Consider the following 23,031-nt stretch of genomic DNA (forward strand, 5'->3'; position numbering starts at 1 on the left):
GGATGAGCTCAAAGCTGACTGGCCTATAAAGGACTTGAACCCAAGACATTGCCCTCCTCTTTGGCTCCCTGCTGAAATCACACAAATAACTGGGAGAGAAACACAAGATGATAATTCTGGAAAAGGATTCCTGGAAAATACAAGGTGAAAGAGACACCTGACATCTTTCTCAAGGCATGTTTACTTTATTCCGCTTTATTTTTTTTAAGTCCTAGAATGCTATATTGGAACTGGGTTATCCAGTTGCCTCACTTTGTAGAAGAAGTTATTACTCAGTGAGGTTCAGTGTTTTTCTCGAGGTCCCACAAGTAGCGTATGATGCAGGTCTCCTACCCCTCACTTCACTTCCTTACATTTTACTACATAAAATCCCAGTAAGAAGAGACGTCCCTTTGGAAAACTGAATAGAGGAAAGAGAAATATACTAAATCTTAAGTCTTGAAATTCCACCACAGTAATCATTATGACCCACATTTTTGAGAATTAGAAGGCCCAGAGGTAATTTCCACTTTCACATTTTGCAGGAAAAAAATTCCTCATAATGTACAGTAAGAATAAGGTACTATTAACTTCATTATACTTTTTATTTTACATAATCAAATCATGAAGTGTTGAGTAAAAATTACAGCCCCCTTGCAACAGCTTTTAAATTTGTAGGCTGGTGGAACCACAGAATAAAGAAACTCACAGTCCAGATACTGAAGAAAGCTTCCCATTGGGGGATGGTCGCTTGTGGTTTTTAGTCACAGTTTTGCCTTAAGGACAGGACATGGGAGGGTTTGAGTGAGTGAGTGTGTGTGTGTGTGTGTGTGTGTGTGTGTGCGTGCGTGCAACCCAGTAGCATTGAAGTGTTCTTTGATGTTGATTTTTTTACTTGATAAATCACCCTTTTTAAGAAGAAAGTGACAGGTAAGTGAAACTGAAATGAAAAATATGTTTCAATGTGGGGGGTAAGTACCCTGAGAGAAAGACAAGTGACTACAAGTTTGCTTTCACCAGTCGGAGTGTGCCGAGGAGCTGCACATTCACAGCAAGAACAGTCTCCTCTCTGAGAACAATAAAAATCACCCCAGAAATCGAGGCCTCTTCTTGACCCAAAGCTGTTCCACCCACCCCAGGATGCTTTTTGATCAGAAAAAGTCAGCATTTCACACTGTGCTTTTTTACTTGCAAAAGTCATTCCCAGGCTGCCCGTATAGCTATTTGATACGTGTGGCTAGGATAGCATTGAGCTGATGAGAAGGCTGAGAGTGAATTATTTTATTTATGTATTTATTTATTTTTACCAGCTCACATGCCAATAGCAGAAATTCCCTTTTAATTTGAGGGAAAATTACTTTTTGCTTTTAGCCACGGATGGGAGTAAGTTTCTTTCATGAACGACAAATCTTTCGTGGTACCCCGTTCCTTTTTCCCCTTCCAGAAGGAAGAGAAATGTTGGCCACACTAGATCCTCAGCTCTGACAGGAGGGCAGTTTTGATAAACTCATGAGAGCAGGAAAGGCCCCACACCAAGTCCCTCCATTCATCCTTCAGCCTCTCGATGGTTTGTATCCAAACTATTAGTGATTAGGCCTTCCACAGGCACACATTAAGCCAAACAATAAGCATCACTAGAAAACCTGCTTTACATTTAAGGTGTTGTAGTCGCTCTGGGATGTTCTGGATAGTCACCGCTTTTCCCTCCAGATCCACCCGATCCTTCTCTGCCTAGCTGTGCACCCCTGGAGGATGTACCACGCAGACCTTGTCAACAGGATCCTATGTCTTCTGACATCTAGTTGGGTTTGGCCAACGGGGGGGACCTAGCATGAGATCAGAGGTCAGGGAAGAGAGAGAGGTCAAGCTGATGGCTTTCCTGTTCTCTCCTTGCCTGGTCCTGGGCCACGGTGACTGGACAGCTCTGCCTAAGGTCACAGCTTTTGTTGGGCTCACAAAACCACGGTTCTTTCTGTGTTCTGGCACCTTCCCTCTCCCCATGTTCCTTCAGGTTTCTTGGTAGTAATGACTCTTGGATGTTGCCAGTTTGTCTCATGTTGGTCTGCTTTAGGTCTGCCCACACTTTATTGTGTGGTTCCTTTACCAAAATCTTCTCAATTTAGATGATTTGCCTGTGTCATCTTTTTCCTACGGAGCCCCCTGACTGATACAAGACAATAGTTTATTTATGGAAGCTGACCTAATCAGCAGGAAAAGTGATGTAACACAGAGGAGGGAAATGGTGTGGCAGTGACTCTGAGAGGCACCAAGTCATGGGGGGTGGGTGTAAGGAGCGCCGTGGAGGAGAAGCTGGAGTTAGAACGTGCTCTGACGCAGTTCGAGAGCTTGCTTCGGTAGCACATGTACTACAGCTGAAGCAATGGGGAGAATTTGGTGGGTGGGCAGAGAAGAAAGGGGCAACCCAAGGATATTGTCCTATACCCTCTGCTAACAACTCATTTCATTGCTGAATTATTTTTTTCCCAGAGAAACTTCTTCCTTGGGTCAATTTTATGTGTCAACTTAACTGGGCTCAAGGATGCCCAGGTACCTGGCAAAACATTACTTTTGGGTGTGTCTGTGAGTGTGTTTTCAGAGGAGAGTAGCATTTGCATCAATAGATCCAGTAAAGAAGTTTGCCCTCACCATTGTGGGTGGGCATCATCAGATTGACTGAAGACCTGAATAGGACAGAAAGGCAGAGAAAAGGCAAACCTGCTCTCTGCCTGAGCTGAGACATCTCCTGTCCTCGGAACCCGGCACTCCCTGTTTTCAGGACTTTGGACTTGGACTGGGACTTACACTATTGGCTCCCCTGGTTCTCAGGACTTCGGGTTTGGACTGGAGCTACATCACTGGGTTTCCTGGGCTGCCAGCTTGCAGACAGCATATCATGGGGCTTCTCAGCCTCTATAATCATGACTCCATCCCTTATAATAAATCTCTCTGTATTTATCCTTACATTTATAATTATATTTACAGAGGGACAGAACCCTGACAAATGCACAAATGTAAATCTCTACTGCTTTATCTTCAGTGATTTCACCCCTGGTTAGTGACCGGGAGGAATTCTAAAGCAGGGTTTCAGCAAACTCTGTGAAAAGCCAAATAGTGAATCATTTGGGCTTCCCAGGCCAGCTGAGCAGTCACAACTACTCAGCTCTGCTGCAGGAACAGGAAAGTAGCCTCAGACAATGCATGAATAAATGGGCGTGGCTTATGTTCCAATAACAGTTGGTTTATAGAGACAGCAGGCTGGATTCTAAAGGGTATCTGCACACAGTAGAGAAATGGGAAACTTGAAGGTCTAGTTCACTTTTCCTGGGTGCTAACTTTCTGAATGGTGACTTGTGTTTACCCTCAAGGATGCACAATATGCTGAGGCAGGCCAAGGAGCAAGTTTAGGATGTCAAACAAAGATGTATGTACCCACGTGCATGAACTGGAGTACAGGTAAATATCTTAGAAAGCTCAGAGCTCACTGAGAATTTTTCTAAATGGAAAATAGGGGCATTGTTGGTGTTGCTCAGAACAGCCCATGGATTGTGACTACTACCCCAAAAATCTGCATTTTTGTAATGCTTAGGCATACCTGTAGCTTTCTCGACTCTTTTGGTGCTGTAATTGGGCTACTCTCCCCATAGCGATGCTGTACAGAGCACAGGCCACTAGGTTGCTGGAGCGACTCAAATCCGAGCTACCCTTGATCCCTTCTACTAATGGAAACATGTATGAAATATGGTTCACTCAGTAACTCTGACCAGGAGGCCTGACCTTTGTGCTCTGATACCAAGATTGTTTGAGATTTCTCAAGTGAGCATCAAGTAGAGAAAGGTCATTGAGTAAGAGTGAGGTTTTTATCCCCAAGCCAAAGGTTGGTGTCTGAGGATCCAGCCAAAGCCCGTTTTTGGGAAAAAGCAACAGGTGGGGAACAGACCAGCCTTGGCCTGGGTTAGCTACCTTTCCAAAGTGTTGTGCCGAATCTGACTGCTCCTCCTTGACAGCAGGTGACCGTGGAGCGAGAAAAGTATCAGATACTTAAGTGAAAATTTACCCAGTGAATCTGCCCAGCAGCCTCGCTGAGCCCATCATGGCAGGTCAAGAACATGCTAGAAGAATGTCTTGCCCAGCACACACCCCTGGGGGCTCTGGATAGATTTGGTGTGGATGGGCTGAGAGAACACAAGGGAGGCTTGGCCCGGTAGGTACAGCCCCAAATACCTGGTTGCTTAGGGCCTTAAAGGGACCCCAGATGAGCAGGAAAAGATCAGAACCCATCAGTGCTGGGAGGGAGGCTGGAGATATGAGCAGTATTGCTGCTGAAATGGTCTGAATGGAAGGCAGGTGAAAGAACAGAAATAGAATACACCCAAGCAGTGGACATAGACTCTGTTGGCAGTGGGGACTGGTAGAGTCCAGTCCGACTGGCTGGCTCAGTCGGTAAAGCATTTGACTCTCAGGGTTGTGAGTTTGAGCCCCACGTTGGGGTTAGAGATTACTTAAAAATAAAAATTAAAAAAAACAGTAAAAATCTTGGTGCTTGCTTCGGCAGCACATACTAAAAGTTGGGATGATACAGAGAACGAAGATTAGCATGGCCCCTGCACAAGGATGATGGTAAGGTCTAACATGTAAGCCACTTTAGCAGACAGCTCAGCATGTGCAGGTGGTGGAGCCAAGCATGGACCAGGATGGCTGCAGGCTGGACCAGGGTGGCTCCCTTCCCTTGGTGAGAACAGCTGAAATTTACGGAGGCTTGCTACGTGCCAGAGGCTCTGGTCAGCGCTTCAGATAGAAATCGTCATTCAGTACTCAGGGTGACCCTTTAAGATAGGAACTTTAATTATTCCTGTTTTACAAATAAAAAACCTGAAGTTTAACAAGTTAAGGAACTTCCTCAGGGCTATGGGACTGGTGTGCGATAGACTTGGGATTTCCACTCCCTTCGGGCCTCCCGTTCCGCATCCCCGCAGATCATGCTGTCACTCCACAGCTAGCAGCTCAGAAGCAGAAACCCTTGTTTGCCAGTGACCGGGAGCTCCTTGCCTGGTACTTTTCGACATTAAACAGCCCCAGCTTCAACAGGGCTAGAGGTTTACAGGTGTATCAGCACATCTGCCATCTCTGTGCCTGCTGATGCTGGAGGCCAGGCCTGATTTCAGGCAAACCACTGTCAAAGGATTGGAGGTTGGGAGAGCGGAGTATACAAGGAGTAAAGAATGCATGGCTGGAACTTGGTCTAGTTCTGATTTCTGGTCTTGTGCTTTTTCTGATTAATCAGTCTTGGAACCAACTTCGTAGAGATTAAAGTTTATGATAGCATATCTATAGAATACATAATATACACTCTATATCTATAATTTTGTGTTTTTACCCACATGAGGACTCACTGTGGTGTATGCATGTACACGATGGGGATATTGACTGGAATGGAGAGAGAGTAGGGAGGAGTGGTGAATGACAAGGCACATCCAAAGTCTAGCTGTCGCCCAGGATGCAACAGGATTTGTAACTGGAGTGATGAGCCTCTCTAATGATTGCACGTGCTTTTGGCTGAGCCACTGACTGATAGGGCTGGGTACAGACCAACATCATTTCCTATGGGGACATCCCCCCACCAAGTGCTATTTGTTTGCTCACCACTTGAAATTGATACCCCCTCCTCTGGTGTTGCACAAAGGAATGTCTGCCTTCAATACAGTGATGGCTCACCCTGAATGACTCTTCCCTTCACCTTCCTTCTGTCTGTCATTGAAAGTAAGGCAGTCTGCCACCATAACCATATATTCCAGAATTCTTATTAAAATACCCTTTCCTGAGCTGCCATAATATTTACCTCTGGTCTTCCTCACCACATTTAACGCTTTGTCTCATGACTGTCCACCTTAAATCAGGGTTTCTCAATCTATCTGACATTTTGGACCCTGTGTTTCTTTGTTGTGGGGTTGGGGGTGTTCTGGGCATTGGAGGATTTTCAGCAGCATCCCTGGCTTCTATCTACCAGATGCCAATAGCACCCCTCACCCAGCTGTGACAACGAAAACTGTCTCCAGACATTGCCCAGTATCCCCTGGGAAACAAAATCAGCCCTGACTGAGCTGAATTGTAGGCTCCTAGAGGGCATGAGGCATGTCATACTCACATTTGGGTCCCTAAAGTCTGACACATGGAAAACACTCAGTGCAATGAATGAGTGAGTGAGTGAACTTACTAGTGAGTAGCCATTCATGAGCTAAGTACACAGTAGCAGGAGATACTGGGTATGGAGGAAGGGAGCACTACCTGGAGGAGGCACTGAGCACTGGTTCAGAAGTTTGGGATGGCAACCTTTTCCATTTTACCAAAGATGATTCTAGCTTATGTATAAAGACTTGTGTTTGCATCAGAGATTCTTAACATGATACCTGGACGCTCTTGAGTTCCAGAGTGCTCGATAGGGCAAATTTATGGAAAGGCTCCAGGGGTTTTGAATTCTCTAAAGTATATTGTACTAAATATTATATGTATGTGCATATGTGCACATTTTTCTGGGGAGGGAGTCCATAGCTATAACCATATTCTCAAAGGTATCTGTGACCCGAGAATGGTTAGGTAGCTTCCTCTGCCATTAGTCTAGCAAGCCTGGCCCACAGGACCTGCACGCAGATGGCTTACCTTACCCAGGTCACAGAGCAGGATCTCAGAAGCACCTGGCTCCATCACCTGTATCCACCTGCTGCAGTGAGTGCTGTCTGCCTGCCTCAGACGTAGCTCTGCGCATACTTGGCATCTCAGAAATTACTTAATCAAAATAGGAACTGGAAACATTTGGAAGGCCCTTTGTAAATGCTGTTATAGATAGATGATGATACTGCATCTTAAGAAAAAAGTACAAATGAGCAGAGACGTTCGCTTGGCGTGTTCTGTGTTTTCTTAGGGTTCGGGGATCTGCTTGTCATTCTCCTGGTGTCTTACCATCTTTCAACAATGGGAATCATCAGATCATACAAGTTTCCATGGCAACCGAGGTTTCTGTATCCTCCTCTGGCAGCCTAAGATTGTTCCTGCAGCAGATTCTCCAGTGCTTTGTCCATAACAAGAGGTAGAGCTTTCATCGATCTCCTTCGAAGCTGGTCCTCAAACCCAGGAGGCAGCTGGGTGAGCTCTCTTATAGGTGTGTGTTTTCCTCTCTAGTGTTTCTAATTGATCAGCACAGGAATTGAGCACCTACTAAGTTCGAAGCACTGTGAGATACTAAGGGTGAAGATCCATGTGAGTGTTAAGAAATGCAAAGCATGATTTCCATTTTGCGAAGCTTTACCAAGTCTCATCACAAATAACACAAATCATAGTGATACCAGGAGGTATACAGTGGTGCAAAGAACCAGAGTGATGGGATTTCAAAAGGAGGTTGGTCTTCCAGCTGTGTTGATCGGGGTAGGCTTTCCCAAGGAGGAGAGCTTTCATATCTCCCTCAATGAAATTGGTTCAGATTTAATCTGTGGTGTCTAGGAGGTCCCGGAAACAGAAATTTATTGAGAAAGCCTCCATGTCTTAAAAGAATAGAGTATGACTCCAATGTGGCCTGGCTTATACTTCAGGAATTGCTGAGACCCTAAGGAAGCTGTGTTGTGATCCTAAATTATCCTCTTAACTTTCCTCTTGTCCTCGCTTGCCACCCCTCCCCCATCCTCTCACCCACACTTCCTGGTGCAGGCACGATGCATCGCACAGCTAAATCATTTCCATTTCCTTTCTTCTCATTTATCAGTGTATGTTATACTAACTGTATATATATTAGTTGCATTCCAGCAGCCTGTCTCACACTAATTTACCACCCTGTACTGTAGTTCATTATTATCAATTAATATTTATTAAGCCGCCACAGGGTTCATGGCTGGGAATTAGGCACCATTTTCATTATTTCTGTTGCATTGCCACGTTCTATTGCCTTGGCTCAGCTTAGCCAGTATTTATGATCTTTCTGCCAGTTTTCTATTCATGTGACAGCCCTCATACTCATCCCCATTTCAATTAATATTTCAAGAGCAAATCCAGGAGCCATTGTATTAAAACGCTTTGCTTAACACCAGATGCACTGCCTCGGTGGCTGTCCCTTTCATGTACTAATTTTGCAATTCTCTCCTAACATGGAATCCCATTTGTCTGGGCTGCTCTCTACAAGCCCAAACAGTGGTTCCTCCTCGTTCCTTTACATTCCAGGCAGTTCCAGATGTTTCCTCCTCATAAATTTCACTTCCTTAACTAGGCTTAATGGATCATAATTGTCCATTTCCAAAGATGCCTCTGAGGTTTGCTTGCCTTCTGTCTTTTCAGCACCTTTTTGGTCCTTAGTCATAAGCAATTGTCTTCAGCTTGGTAGGTTTCCTAATATAATTAATTCATTGACTGCTCTCATGCACATAGATGTGTTGAGGGAAATAAAATCATTTGGTCTGATAAATTCTAGAGTCCATCTGTCAGAGCCAGCAGATAAGTAGGTTCAGGGGCCGTGGTCTTTCTGGGAGGAGAAGCTATTCTCAGAGGCCTGCCATCCCTGGGGATGGTTCGGCCATGAAGGCTTCCAGTAATCTGATGTGAGTGGGTACAAGGCTGAGCTGGAAGTCTTTGAAGTTACCACCCAGATGTGATTGGGATGGCTAGTGCCGGCATTCCCACCTCCCTATGTGGAGTTCTAGCTAGATGGCGGTGGTAGGTAGCTACTCAGAGATACTGCAGGCCAAGTTTAGAGCTCTGCTGGTAGGCCCCTGAGGCAGATTATCTGACCTACTTCCTGTTTGGTGAGGTCTAGCAAAGAGGAAGTGAGGGTAGGAGAGAACCAGGTCTGATGTGGTTAGCATTTCTCATCCTCTTAGGAGGACCTGAGGAACTTTCCACAGTTTTGCCTACAAAGACTGCATCAATGAAATACTATTTCATTATTCACTGCATCAGTTGAAGATCTAGGAGGAAACAGATGGCATGCTCAAGCCAGGTGATGAAGGACAGTTTAATAAAAGGTCTCTTAAAAAGCAGGGTGTGATGTAGGGAACTCAACGAGATAACAGGGCAAGGGGATGACGTGGCCATACAACCACGTGGCCAGAGGAGAGCCCCTTGGTAGCAAGTGTCACCTTAGGTGGAGGGATGCAGCCAACCAGTGTTGGCCCAGCAGGGAGGGGACTGGGGCATGGAAACTCCCACCTCCCCTCCCCCTCTCCAGGGCCCTCTGGAACCTCCCATTTGCTGAACCCATTTGGAAACCAGAGGAAAATGGGCCTACGGAGCACCCTGGGGTCCAGAGGAGGGTAGAGAAGGATGGAGAGTGGGTGTGTAGGGGCCAAGAGAAAGCATCCAGCATGTTTATCCTATTATAATCTAGAGCACACCTAGTCTGGAATAAAAAGAAAATGCTATCCTAAGCCAGCTTAGGTTACTATTTCTCTGTTATTAGAAATAGCTTCCTATGAGTTGTTTTCTAGCCCATTCCCTTGGACTCACCAACTTGGTTTTAACTAGAACAGTATGATGTGTCACCTTCACAATACAAGTTCCACATGGCCAGTGAGTGACATGTTCTTCTCTCCGAGGTCCTGATAAAAATGCCTACTGCAGGGCTACCTACATGTTGTGGGGGTAGCTGGGGTACAAGGAGTATAATATAGCGGATTGATCATTGCATTAGAACTCTAAGTCTGCAGCTTTGAAGTTGAGGGGAGCCCTTCAGTAGATGTGTGGCCTTCAGCAAGTTTCTTAAACTCTCCGAATCTCTGTGTCCTCAATAGTGGGGTTGCCATGAATGTAAAGGGAAATAAAGATCAAGAAAATTGTCTCACAAACTGTAGGACTCTATGCAAATGAAAAGTATTGTATTATAGCTCTGATAGCATTCCTCGCTGTTAAACTTCAGCTTTCAAAAATATAAGCAGCAGCGGCAGCTTCAGAAGGAAACACATACGAAGAGCCTACTGTGTGCAGAGCACATTTTATTTTATTTTACTTTATTTTATTTTATTCTACTCTATTCTATTTTATTTTTGCAGAGAGCATGAGTGGGGAGGGGCAGAGCGAGAGAGAATCTTAAGCAGGCTCCAAGCCCAGCACGAAGCATGATGTGGGGCTCGATGTCACAACCCTGAGATCATGACCTGAGCTGAAATCAAGAGTCAGACACTTAATGGACTGAGCCACCCAGGTGCCCCCAGAGCCCTCATTTTAAAGAGTGCAGAGGAAAGAGATCGCATATAATGTAGTAGAAAGAACACGGGCTGTTAGGAGAATCAAGGGAAGGGATTCCACTGGACCGCACAGCCTAGTGCTTTGTGGGCCACCTCCTCCTCCAGGCTGCAAATGTGTAGAGCCGGGTGACTCGGTGACTCCAGATGGCAGTTTTCTTTGTCTGCAGATGGAAGGAGACATTCAGAAAAGATTTTTGTCTCAATGTTGGTTTGCGTATATTCGTATACGGTGTTTAAAAACCGATGGCATATACATGATGTTATCAGCCAGACATGTTCACCAGGTGTTAACTACAGGTATGTATCTGACCAAACCTTGAATTCCTTTCTTCTGAGGCCAACTGCCTCAGTCGTCCCCTGTTAATGAGCTGTACTCCAGACCTTCTTATATGGAGCGTTATATTTTTCTGGAACTTTTGGCCTCCTGCTCTCACCCTTGAAGCTTAGCCAATGTCTATTTATAACAGGCAATTTTATTCCAAAGGCTTCCAGGAGCGCCCATAGCCTTCTAAACAAGCGTACAATGACTCCCTGTATGCAGGGTCCTGCTGGGTCCTCGGCCCCGGGCCCTGTGCCCCTGATAGAATCAGGCTGGAGACTGGGCTGCAGAGCCCTCTTTTGTTTGTCTTCTTCCTTCAGTCGCTTTGAGCTGTGCCAACTTCAAGCAGTGGGAGACTCGATTTGGGGAAGGGGCTGGAGATCATTTCCCATGTGACTCTCTCTCTTTACTTGGATGGAGGAAGACAGGCTTGGAGGGTTCGAAGCGGGAAAGATTTTCCACTACATAAAGAGAATGAAAGAGGAAACAGGGTCCCAGTGGCCTCTTGCCAGGCCCCAGGAATGCGCCAACCCTGGGAATTGGCCCCTGGCCAGCCTCCTCAGAGGCTGCTGACTTGGGAAAACTGGCTCTTTGGCCACTGCCAAGAATGCAGACAATGGTCTTTTAGTTATTTCACTTTTGAAAGTTAGGTTTTTTGTTTTATTATCACCAAAGGTAACATTTATTGGGCACCTATGTATGCATGCCAAAAGATAAAATGCATGATTGGAAGTCAGTGTAACTTAAACCGAGCAGAAACACCAGGGTCCTCATATAATATTTACAGCCTGCTTCTAATTAAGGTCTAATCCTCTGCTTGGGCATGTTGGTACCTTAGATGTGAGCTCTGAATGGTACTGAAATTCTAGAATTAAAATTAGTTTTTAAGTGCTAAAGTGAGCTGTATTTATGTCACTTGAAAGGGCTGACATAAAGCTTATCCAATTGTCATTTACTTGAGAAAGGACTTTGAGAAAATGAAGCCCAGAACTGGTGTGTTCTGAGGAGGCAAAGAGACTGAGGATTCTGAATCCCGGAATGGAGAGAGGAGGGGCCCAGCACACCTTCCCCTCAGTGTGTGATCACAGTGTGTGAAATGATGATGATGATGTTCATGAACAGTCAGATGACCTTAAATTATTCCGTGTGGTTTTTCATTCCCATCTGAATCGGTGCTCTTGATTAATAATAATAACAGCAACTAACATTATATGTTTTTATATCCTGGGTGCTCAACTTAACATTTGTATTAGCTCACTGAATTTTCACAACTCTACAGGGAGATGCTATCCATCCCCTTATACAGATGAAGAACCTGAGGCTTAGAAATTCAGTAACTTGTCCAAGATCACATGACTAGTGAACACCAAGGCCTGTCTGACCACAAAGCTTGTGCTGCTGATATCCATACCATCTCTGTGTACCTTGAACACCTTTCAAAGTTGAGAGGAACACGAGTCTCTGTGTTGGGATCAGTGACCTTTGTAGCTTCCACTTCCTGCGCTGTTGCAGTTGCTGCTTTCCAGATGTCATGTCAGCACCATAGCTCCAACAGCCATTTTTACAGTGGTTCTTCTCCAAGTAGTTTCTCTGGAGCTTTTTACTCAAATAACAGTCTGGCCTCCCTCGTGCGTAGAAACTTTCCCCTGGGCTGTGATGAGAGGTCCTACCAGGATTCTGAACGGTGGTAGAGTGGGGAAAGCTTCTCTGAAGAAGAACCTGGAAGAAGTGCAGGCCCAGAGGCCCTCACAGCTCGTTTTAAGAAAGTTCTATTTATGTGAATCCAGATTTATACATAAGATGCATCAGGGGTTGCTGTTCCTCTTTCCAGAGAGATTCCTCATACAACAAAGGACTCACCAGAAGATTTTTTTTAAATAGACTTTAATGCCTTTTAAATTGAATTGCATTTTCAAAATTCAATTTGTGGTGGTAGTTTCCCATGAAGCTAAATGTCCAACATCAGACCTTTTTTTCCCTGTGATGGAAAACAGATCACAGATGATATTTTGGGTTGAAGTGCTTTCCCCAGGAGTCCTGAAGGGCCTGGAGAGCCTGTCATCATGCATGGAGGGAGTTTCCACTCAGGGGACAAAGAGGAAAGTTACAACCAGGACTCCCAGGCTTCGACTCCTCCCTGGTGGTATCTTTCGTCCTCCTGAACTCTTAACAGTTCTGGTGGGGATGATGGATAGTGTGCTTTACAGTAAAGAATGGCTGGTATCCTGCAGTTAATCCAGAGCAAATCAGATACCTTCAGAGCCTCCCACACTTCTCTGAAGGACTTCTGCCAGTCTACAAAATTTCTTCCCTCATTGCAAATTATATCCATTAAATGTTTACTTCTATGCATACTGTGAGGCCCAATCTTCTGAAGAGATGAAAGGAAAAGAAGAAAGAGGGAAAATTAACTCAAATGTAGACTATTGGCCATTGGTGACTTGCTGGGCATGGCACAGATTGATCATATCTATTTTGATGAATTCTTTTATTCAAATATTTATTGTGCTTGGTTCTTCATGGAATTCTGTGGTGAACAAGACAACTGTCGTCCTTCTCTCATGGAGCTAATATTCAAATAATTCTCCCAGCAACCTGTGATGCATTTATTATAAGTCCCATTTTAGAGATGTGGAACCTGAGGCTCCAAAGGTTAAATACCCCAAGGGCGCCCGGGTGGCTCAGTCATTAAGCATCTGCCTTCGGCTCAGGTCATGATCCCAGGGTCCTGGGATGGAGCCCCGCATCCAGCTCCCTGCTCGGCGGGAAGCCTGCTTCTCCCTCTCCCACTCCCCCTGCTTGTGTTCCCTCTCTCGCCGTGTCTCTCTCTGTCAAATAAATAAATAAAATCTTTAAAAAAAAAAAAAAAAGGTTAAATACTCCATCCCAAATCACATAAGTTAGCAGGAGTTGGCGCCGAGTTTCTGAACAAGAACCATGTCTGACCAGAGGCCAATTTCTTGATTATTCTATTCTCTGTACTGTTTGTAACACTCAATTAAGGATCAAATCTGTATTGCTTAGTTAATAGAATACTGTCTGGAAATAACAGCAACCAAACCTTGTTTTTAAATGAATTAACTAAGAGGAGTCTTAAGCCTAACAGGAACAGGAATAGAGTTTATCCTTTTTCCTATGCGGTTACCGGATCGCAGGGGAAAATTGGAAAAGCAAATACAGTGGTTATTAGTGAAGGCATTCAGGCCACATATTTGGTTTTCAAAGTCCTCTGCTCAGAGAGGATCCAGTTCAAGACGCCTGCCCCTGTTGATAAGCATGTTTCTGTGGGGCTCCTTTAGAAAGGAAAATGAAACCAGCTAACAGGGCACACAGCTCTTAGCATTATAAATTAAGACCCAGATCTGCCACTGACTAGCGGTGCGCCCTCCTCAAATTCCTTTACATTTTCCTGAGCTTCTATTTCCTTCTGCACTTACAAAGGATCAAGTGCCACAGGGGCAGCAACAACAAAAAGTTTGAGAATGTGAAAACTTAAACCCCAGGAGCAAGGAGAAATGCGATAAAGCAAGAACAAGGAAATGGAGTGGGGGTTTTGACTGGGCCACAGTTCTACCCCAGTGCTCAGCAGAGGGGAGCGTTGCGAGAGAGTCTATGAATCACTGAGTGAAAGAAAAAAATGAATGATAACAGTCACTCTAATAAAGAGAAAACAGTATCATTGCTGGCACCACTGGCTTTGTTCCTTTTATGTGTCCCTACAGCCACCAAGGAAAGCTTTATCCTGGTGAGTACTGTGAATAATCCACACACACTCTTCATTAAATAACGGAAGATGGACGCCCCTGAGAGCTAGAGGTGCTCAGCCCGCTGTCAGCCACCCAGGACGGAGGTTCGCTCATCTGGACATGATGGAAGACCATTCCCGAAGCCTGCCACGATGCAGAGCGAGGGAAAGGGACCACCTCTGTCCAAGGCCCCACATCCCACCTCTGCAGGGAACTTCATCATTTCCCAGACACACCTGGAAGCTCACCATCCATTCTTCCACCTATCAAATTTTCACTGAGCACCTTATGTCCAAGGCACTGTGCTCCTATTAACATCTTTAAGAAATATGGCTATCTTAAAAATTCAGTGTTTTTGTCTCTGAATTTCTGCAATGATTCCTTCATAGCTCTGGTGGTGAGAGCCCTCATGGGGAGCCACACAGATGGAAGTCACAGAAGCTTAAAATGTGCGCTGGAGGAGTTGGGTTCAGGAGGCCTTCCCTGTTTTGGCCCTGTGTGAATATCAAGAGTATAACCTCCTTAAATAACATAGAGAGGAATGAGGATAGAGAACTGAGTCAGTCTTGAGACTGGAGTAACTAACTCTCTACAATCAGGCAAGGACTCGTTGGCCAAAGGAAAAAGAAAGACTAGAGAAATCATCAAACACACACACACACACACACCTCCTTTCCAATAAGTGGATCCAAATTCTTCTTTGCTCTCTTAGCCCTCAGAAAGCAGTTAGCATTTATGGGATGTTCCAGAATGAAGTGGACCAGTGGCCCATAATATCTGTGTGGTTGAGGCTTAGCAAAAGACACTGAAAGGGTAGATCATAACCTAAGCATTACATTTCCTGCTCATTTTCCAAACTAGGTAAATCTAGCACATTTGGGAAAAGGTACCCACGAACCAGATGAAGCTTTGTGCCAGTGGACTGGCAGGGCCATCATGGAGTGGTGAGATGTGGGCGAAACCCAAGGCTGGACACCAAAGAAATGGCCATTCGGTTGTGACAAGTCCATAAGGTGAACAAAAATTTAGGGAAACTTGATGCTCCCGTGAAGCAAAGACTGCTTGCCAAATAGTGAATGTTAATGCCACTTCCTTACTGCACTTTGTGGTTTGTGTTCTTGTCAGGTGGCTCAGATATTCCCCAGGGGGACTGGAAAATTATAAGGTGTGCCATGGTAGTATTTCTTGAAACTAATTATCTGAGAGAATTCATGGAAAATTGAATGGACTAAGGTTTCACACTTGACTAAGACTCACCATCATCCATGATAATGTATAAATTGATCCATTAGAAAAGTTAATAACTTAGCTGTTGTTAATAGTAACTAGTTAGATCTGAATATTAGGAGTAATCAAATCAATATTTCTGTGTTCATATTCTTTGTATACACACCTAATAAACAGACTAAATAAATAAACACAACTTTAATTCTGAGTGTAAAACTAAAATGCTTGAGCTCTATGTTCATGTTCGATAAATGAAAAAATATTTCATTAGTAAAGTTAAATTATATTTGCTGGAATCTCAGTTAAAAACCTGTCTGTGGAATATAAATTTTAGTACTTCTTTTCAGGTGAAAACCTCTAAGGAAATAATTTTTATATCTTGGTCACTAAGTTCCTTAGTTTGAATCAAGAAGAGTTAATCAAGGACTCCCATAATTACATTTAGGGAGGTAGATTCATTGTATTGGTTTTTGAGTCTGGCCAACTCACCTTGATCTCAAGCTTCTATAGGAAAAGATATTTGTAGTCCTCATTGCCATGTTCCCAGCATATAATGCAAAGTCCAGCACATAGTAGGGCTCAGTAAATGCCTGGGGAGTGAATTGCCGAGTGGCTGTGGGCTTCACACTCTGGTCCCAGATTTGTCACTAACTGGTTGAGACACTCTGGACAATTCTCCTTTCCCTTCTGAGCTTCAGCTTCATGTGATTGTCTTTGTAATCACAGGTTGGGGTCCCAGTGACCTTTCAAGTTCCTTGGAGCTCCATGACTCCATGACATCAAGTGTCTAGTTCAGGGTGGGAGATACCAAAGAAGAAAAATAGAAGATTCCAGCTATCAATCTGTTCCCAGCAAAAGATGGGTTTCAGTGACTGAGCAAGCATAACGGGCCTCTCCTTTGTGTTGCATTTAAATAAGTGATAAAGGTGAAAATTTCTCATGATGGAATTGTAGGCATCAGTGAGCAGGGAAGAGAGAGATCTTATAGGGAAAGAAATTTATGTCACAAATATTTCACTCTCATAAGAAGCCTACTTGTAAAGATTCAATTCTGAGGGAAATTTAATATTGGATAATTTATACTATCTAAGAATGAGTTATTTGCTTAAATTCCTTTCAAACGTTTCAAGATAGACCTTTTATAAGTCAGTTTGTAATCCTACCTTAATGTTTGGTCTTCCCACTTTGCCCAAAGCCACCCTGTCAGCTTTTCTTCTTCTAATTTTTTTTTTTAATTTGAGTACAGTTGACACACAATGTTACATTAGTTTCAGATGAATAACATAGTTATTTGACAAGTCTGTCTGTATGCTGTGCTCACCACAAGTGTAGCTCCCATCTGTCACCCTACAACACTATTACAAACCATTGACTACATTCCCTATGCTGTACCTTTCATCCCCATGACTTACTCATTCCATAACTGAAAGCTTGTACCTCTCATTCCCCTTCACCCATTTGCCCATCTCCCTACCTCCATTCCCTCTGGCAACAGTTTGTTCTCTGTATTTATGGATCCATTTTTGCTTTTTGTTTATTCATTTTAGATTCCACATACAGGTGAAATCATATGGTATTTGTCTCTGTGTGTCTGACTTACTTCATTTAACATAATACCCTCTAGGTCCATCCATGTTGTCACAAATGGCAAGATTTCATTGTTTGTGGCTGAGTAATATTCCATTGTATATTTCTACCACATGCTCTGTGTCCATTCATCTATTGATGGACACCCTGTCAGACTTAAAATCAGCTTAAGGATTCTGTTTTGCCAAGGACATTATTGCCTCATTCAGGGGTGCCCATTCCATTTGACATTTTGATATTTGAGATAAATTATTGCTGTATCTAGTTTGCAGATATCCCTTCAAGTTGTACCTCAGAACTCTTCTGCCTTCCAAAATTCTGCTGCAGAAAGACATGTCACTCGACTGTCAATGGAGCAGTGTCTCCAATCTGATAGGCATGCTCGAGTTGTAAATGATAAGGAAAAGCCTTGCCCAAAGTCACACTTCCATGACCTTCAGAGGGGTTGAATAAATGGTAAGACCTCACTGATTTGGAAGATTTGGAGTACAGTGTGTACCCGACGGAATATTTTTTATTTTTATTTATTTATTTTTTAAAGATTTTATTTATTTATATGACAGAGAGAGGCATAGCGAGAGAGGGAACACAAGAAGGGGGAGTGGGAGAGGGAGAAGCAGGCTTCCCGCTGAGCAGGGAGCCTGACGCGGGGCTCGATCCCAGGACCCTGAGATCATGACCTGAGCTGAAGGCAGATGCCCAATGACTGAGCCTCCCAGTGCCCCCCGACTGAATATTTTTTAAAGGACTGAAGCTTAAGTCTTTCCAAATTTACATTCTAGTTGAATTAACAGCAAATAGAATTTTTCCTTCATCTGCTTTGAAAAATGAATTATCTGTCTTTAAGATTCTGGGTTTTTTTTTTTTTTTTTGGTCTCTTTTTCTCTTTGTTCCTTTGTTTGTCTTAAATTCCACATGTGAGTGAAAGCATATGGCATTTGTCTTTCTCTGACTTATTTCACTTAGGTGTTTGCCAGAAGGGAGGTGGGCGGGGAGAATGGGTGAAACAGGTGGTGGTGATTAAGAGCACACTTATCTTGATGAGCACTGAGAAATGTATAGAATCCTGGAATCACTATGTCATACACCTGAAACTAATATAATTTTGAATGTTAATTATACTTGAGTAAAAACAAGTAGAAAAAAAAAGAAAAAGAAATTATCTGTGGTTGGCATTGCTTTACAAATCTAAAATCAGACATCCAAGTTCTTAAAAGCAGTGTGTGTTCTTTCCCTAAGATGCGGTGTTGTTGCTGCAAGATGACTCTGCAGATTTCAGACTGAGTAATTATATACGTCCGGGTAATCAAGTCCAAACTTATAAATGCTTATAGTGTTTGCTCTTCTACGTCATTGTGAATGATCAGAGAAACTCCTTAAAAAATAGCTTTTGGGTCAGAAACAAGTTGGGATCCATTCTTTACCTGAGAAAATCAAGGAATCTGCAAAATAACACTTGGGCTTTTATGTCACTTTTCCTTGGCCTTGAGTCATAGGCTGGTTTTTATGGTATGGCTTCTGATGAGGTGGTAAGTTGTGTCCACCTGGCATGGATTTTATCGCATCTGAAAATGTCTTTAAGGGATTCTATCTAGCTTGTGCATTTTTAGAACCCAGAAATGACAGAGACAAAAGACTTGAGTATTTCCTTCTCTTGGGATCATAGTTAAAGTTGCAAGTTAGCTTTGTGAGTTAAATATCTCTATCACATCCAGATAATAGAAAACTTTTCTTCCCAACTAAAGGCTGGTTCATTTTGCCAGTTTGGTACTGAGTTTCAAACCAAAAATAGGTCCTATTTCTTGGGTATAAGTCCTTATGTGACTTTGGCCAATCTGCCAAAATTGCAAACAAAAAGATAAAGCCAGTGACATCTGGAAGCCTCAGTCCAGTATTGGAACATTACCCATAACCCCTAAGTTAGTCTTATAGAGCTTCCTTCTCCCCACAGGAAGAAAACAACCTGTATTAGAGCTCAAATAATATTGTCAGCCAGCAGGTTCCTTGAATCAAGAGGTCACTGGCCTGGACATGACTGCTAGATTTCAGAGAGGACCGAGTTATTCTTAGAGCCATAGAATAATTTTATCTGTGGAAGCTGAGATAATGAACTATCAAAGCTTATGAGATAATCATGTGAAGCTTTAGGATATGAGTGGATCAGCTTTTGAAGAAAGAGTACACACTCCTTAACCTTCTCCAGACCTTCAGGTCAGCACAGCTGAATACAAGACATAGGGTAAAACCATTTCCTTCTTTACGGATGTCTTTGCTGCTTTTATAATTTTCTTTTTATTCTTTTATTTATAAATAAATACCTTTACCATTTGTCCCATCTTTCCCTCACACATATTATGCTTCATTACATGTAAGTATATATACAATAGTCCCCTTCTCTGTGGTTTTGCATGTCTGTGGTCAGCTGCGTTCTGGAAGCAGATTGTCCTCCTTCTGACATATCTCCAGAAGTCCATAGTAACCTGATGCCACGTCACAATGCCTGTGTCATTCATTTTACTTTATTATAGGTATGTATGCATAGGAAAAAACATGGTCTATAGAAGGTTCAGTATTGTCTACTGTTTCAGGCATCCATAGTGGGTCTTGGTCCATATCTGCCATGGATAAGGGGTCGGGGGTGGGGGACTACTGTATCCTGAAAGGAATCCATGAACTTGCCTGGAGCCCCCACCCAGACAATATGCTGACTGGAAGTTGGTTGCTCTTCCCTGCCAAAATATGAAACTCTGAAAACCATCACTAGTGCTTCACAGTGTAAGGCACGGCTCTCAAATGCTGAGTGTTTACAAAAACAACCTTAAATTTATGGCGTATGTTGCTTATGGACTTCTTTTTTTTCTTGACAAAAAACCTGGCATGAAATTTCAAATTTCTCCATCCCTATGAGAAACTACAAGATCAGAGAAGTGGAGCATTTTCAAGCTGGAAGGGGTCTTAGATATCTGAATAGATATTAAGCATAAACATAGCTCTGCGGGCTGCATTTGCTCCTTTTGAACATTCTGGTATTTGTGTTACCTGAGGTTCTTTGTATCTCTCTGAGAACACAAAGATAAAGTCCCCTGTGGTTACTTCTCCCTTATTTACCAGAGACAAAAACCTGTATCTGAGCCTAGTTAGCTCTGCTTTGAACTCCTTGTTTGCCTTCTTCCCTGTTGGTCACAGTCATATATAAAATTTGGAAATGCTGAAGTTGCCCATGGAACAAACAAATCTTTTGGAAGTCTAAAGAGAATTCCACATGGTTCTCTGTGCTCAGAAACGGCCACCGCATGTTCGTGGCTGCTTGGAAGCGGCCCCTTTCTATAGAGGAAGAACGTTCTGTGTGACCAGGTGATCAGTAAGAAGCATATAGAAGGAGTATCGAGGAGGGTGGAGAGAGAATGAGCCACCATTAGCGCTCTGTTACCTCCCAGTCTTCCTGATGGCTGCTCCATGGCGGGGACTTAGGGTGAGAAACTCTGTTTGTGGGCATCTTATTCAGACCCTTCAGAGCTTGCCCGTGACTGCAACTTGCACGCCACGTTCTTAGGCGGGAAGCCATAGCAACCTGCTTAATAGCAACGTTCAAAACAGTGTCCTTGTGATTAAGGCAGTATTAAGAAAACAGAGCTTCTGCCTCATTTTGGCCCGAGCTCAAAGACGATAGGCTTTTTCTTTTCTCTTAAATCAAATTTCGGCAGTCCTTTATCCTCGAATATAGATGAAGCACATCTGATATTTGGAAAATAAATGTGTGGCATCAGATTTTCTATGCTAATCTTCTGAAATTGGCAATTGCCTCAGCTCAGTTACATGTTCTATAACTCTAGCAATCTGTAGAGTGCTCAGTTTCCATGGGAATAAGCTTGGCATGTTCATTCAGCTCTGAATCAGAATTAATTCAGGAGGTTGTGGCTGTCCTGACACTGAGGGCTAAAGGAGTCTCCTGATAATTAGAAATCTCAGCCGTGTTGCTCTATTAGACAAACACTTTCCTGGGTGTCTATTTGTTTGTTTTTCAGATGTCTAATCTTACTGTGCCTGCTTTCTGCGAGAAGTAGTTCTTTGCAAAGATAATTGGAAATTCTTTTGTTTTTTCACTTATTTGAATTCATCATAAGAACTTTGATATTTGCCCCTTCTCTTAAACTGGTCAAGTTTTCCCAGATAGGTGCAGACTTGTAATCCTAAAGCAATAATTCTCCAATTTGAGACTACAGCGAAATTATGTAGAAGGCTCATAAAAAAAAACAGATGACGGGTCCCATCCCCAGAGTTTTCAGTTCAGCTGGTCTGGGTGGGACTATTAATTTGCATTTCTAACAAGTTCCCAGGTGATGCTGATGCTGATGGTGGGGGGGCACACCTTGAAAACCATAAGCCTTGTCAAAAGAACTGTGAAGCTCAGAAAGCATTTTTCGGATCCTTGCTACCTGCTTAGTTAGCGCTGTCCTAAATTTCATCAGATGTATCTACTATTTTGATTACTTGTGAATTACATGCAAAAGCAAGAGGAATAGACAGTGAGTCACATAAGCAGTCAAGGAAAGAGGTGAACATGGGCTGGAGGGCTCAGGGTGGGCTTGGGAGAAGACACTGGGCCGTGACTGACCACAAAGCATGTGAAAATGTAATTTTCATAAAGCAGGTCATCTTTAGTCAGAAATTAACAAGTAGCCTAGACTTGGGTTCAAGAGGTGCCCCATGTATCACCCACAAGTTCACCCCTTTCCCGGATGAGCAAGATTTCCACTTTTACAAAGCTTCCTTCTGCTATAATTAATCAGGGATTCGACAAGGCTGTTTTGTTAGGTGAGTAATGTCAGCTTGTCTATAAAATCACAAAGTTAGCCTTGTTTGCTGATATCCTCTCCGAAAGCGTTTTTTTTTTTTATTAAAGATTTTATTTATTTATTTGAGAGAGAGAGTGAGAGAGAGAGAGAGAGCACAAGAGGGGGGAGCAGGAGAGGGAGAAGCAGGCTCCCTGCTGAGCAGGGAGCCCAATGCAGGACTCGATCCCGGGACTCCAGGATCATGACCTGAGCCGAAGGCAGTCGCTAAACCAGCTGAGCCACCCAGGCGCCCCTGAAAGCGTTTTGTGTTAGATACATTTTGATGGAAATACTGGTTAAAAAAAAAACCAAAATATTTTGGAGCTTTGAATATCGTTGGATTTTATACACACTCCTGGTTTTAATGAACTTCTGAATAAACAAATGATCTGTCAAAGCAAGTGGGTTATTTAATTTAGATCTTGAGACATCAAGACATTATATGAGGCAGGCATAAAATTTTGCCTGAGAGTAACCATCAAGGAAATTCTTTACTGTTTGCTTATGTGAAATGTAAATGTTCAGCTGGTGATTCTACCCTGGTCTACTATTTAACTACCCAGATGAGTTGGTGGATTTATTACTAGGTGTAACTAATTAGGCCCCTACCATGCCCATGCCTCTGGATTGAATCCTTCTGCATCGTCAAGACTTGGGAAGTCTTTCTATGCACAGGTAACTCCAGACCTTCAGAAGCGGGCTGTCACGAAATAGCAACTGGAATCACTGACAGAGCCGCTTTGGCACCGGACTTGACAAATTTTATATGAGTCTAAGTCCTAATTGTTCTTGGCAGGTGACAGCTGGTAATCAGCTCATTCTGAGTGTGTTAATCTGTGCACACGCTGCTTGGTCAAGTCCCCTGTCAACTGCACTCTAAGAGTTGGTGTGTTTCTGGTCTGCACACATACCCAGTCCTTGAGGGCTGGGAGACAAGGCATCTGATCGAAGAACTCTGCCAAAGATTGTATTTTCCGTTTCTGCTTTCAAATACAGTAATTGGGTATTTGTTCTTTCCTTCTCACAGACCAGTAGCCTTGTCTGGGTATGGTAGGATGTGTTTTCTTTTTTTACTTTTTATTTTTTGTATTTTTTTGTTTTTTGTTTTTTCTTTTTTTTTT

General features: G+C 43.3%; 1 protein-coding gene and 1 non-coding gene across 2 annotated transcripts in view; both read left to right on the forward strand.

Annotated features, from left to right (window-relative positions):
* Window positions 1–23,031, forward strand: part of NCKAP5 (NCK associated protein 5) — a 797,038-nt gene that overhangs the window by 49,860 nt on the left and 724,147 nt on the right. The gene's annotated exons all lie outside the window — the stretch shown is intronic.
* LOC115937500 (U6 spliceosomal RNA) lies at window positions 4,516–4,625 on the forward strand. The gene has a single exon (XR_004072773.2). It is a non-coding gene; the product is annotated as a U6 spliceosomal RNA (small nuclear RNA).

Source organism: Leptonychotes weddellii, chromosome 3 (assembly GCF_054177405.1).
Source record: "Leptonychotes weddellii isolate Sample4059 chromosome 3, ASM5417740v2, whole genome shotgun sequence".
Lineage (NCBI taxonomy): Eukaryota > Metazoa > Chordata > Mammalia > Carnivora > Phocidae > Leptonychotes > Leptonychotes weddellii.